General features: G+C 42.4%; 1 pseudogene; it reads left to right on the forward strand.

Annotated features, from left to right (window-relative positions):
- The first annotated feature begins 341 nt into the window (after positions 1-341).
- On the forward strand, positions 342-866 carry LOC102830334 (annotated as a pseudogene).
- The last annotated feature ends 167 nt before the right edge of the window (positions 867-1033 follow it).

The raw sequence follows: 1033 nt of genomic DNA on the forward strand, positions 1-1033 counted from the left end.
TGAAATTCATCAAACATGCAATTAAGATGTATTAAAAATAGCTGGTGATTGGTATAAAAAAGATTGTAAACAGAATTATCTGTAGTTGGAAAATAAGGCTTTAGTGATATTAGTGAGGTTGGAGATCACATGACATATTCATTGAAAAGACCAGTGACATATTCATTGAAAATATATTTTTTTAAGCAACATGAAAGGTGACTATACTCATTGACCTTACCAGAAAACTCAGTATTGGAAAACAAATAGCCAGAACCTAGCAAGCAACCTTCCCAGGGTTTGCCTCTGAGTCTCTGCCATTGCCAGCCAGCCCAGACACCTAAGAAGACCTAACTGCAGCCATGAGCAGCAGTGAGCGCTTCAAATATGAGCAATCTGTGTCCAGGAATGGCCTATTGGAAGAGGCCGTGTTCTTGGAATAAGAAGCCGTGGTAGAGGTGGTTTTACCTCAAATAGAGGGTTCCAGTTTGTTTCCTCATCTTTTGCAGACATCTGTTAATGCTGTGGTGAGTCTGGTCATCTTGCCAAGAATGTGATCTTCAGGATGACACCTGATATAACTACCGTAGAGGTAACCACATTGCCTAGGACTGCAAGTAGCCCAAGAGAGAGCAAGAGCAGTGATGCTACAATGTGGCAAACCAGGTCATCTGGCTCATGACTGTCACCATGCTGATGAGCAGAAGTGCTATCCTTATGGAGAATTTGGATGCATTCAAAAAAGCTCCACCAAAGTGAAGCGTTAAAGGTGTGGTTAAACTGGTCACATAGCCATCAGCTGCAACAAGACAAATGAAGTCAACTGTTACCTCTGTGGTGAGTCAGGGCACCTTGCATGGGAATACACAATTGAGGCTACAGCTTAATTATTTTATATTGTCACCCCTCCTTTTTCTGATTGATGATTACATTCTTTTCTCTGACTCATCTTCACTGGCCAAAGGTTGGAAGATAAAAGCTACTCCAAGGCCAGTGAGCTTTACTTGCTATGTAAAAGGAGGAAGGATGTGGAGGGGTGTGGGGAGGGGGGAAC

The sequence above is a fragment of the Chrysochloris asiatica genome, unplaced genomic scaffold (genome assembly GCF_000296735.1).
Source record: "Chrysochloris asiatica unplaced genomic scaffold, ChrAsi1.0 scaffold00399, whole genome shotgun sequence".
Taxonomy (NCBI): Eukaryota; Metazoa; Chordata; class Mammalia; order Afrosoricida; family Chrysochloridae; genus Chrysochloris; species Chrysochloris asiatica.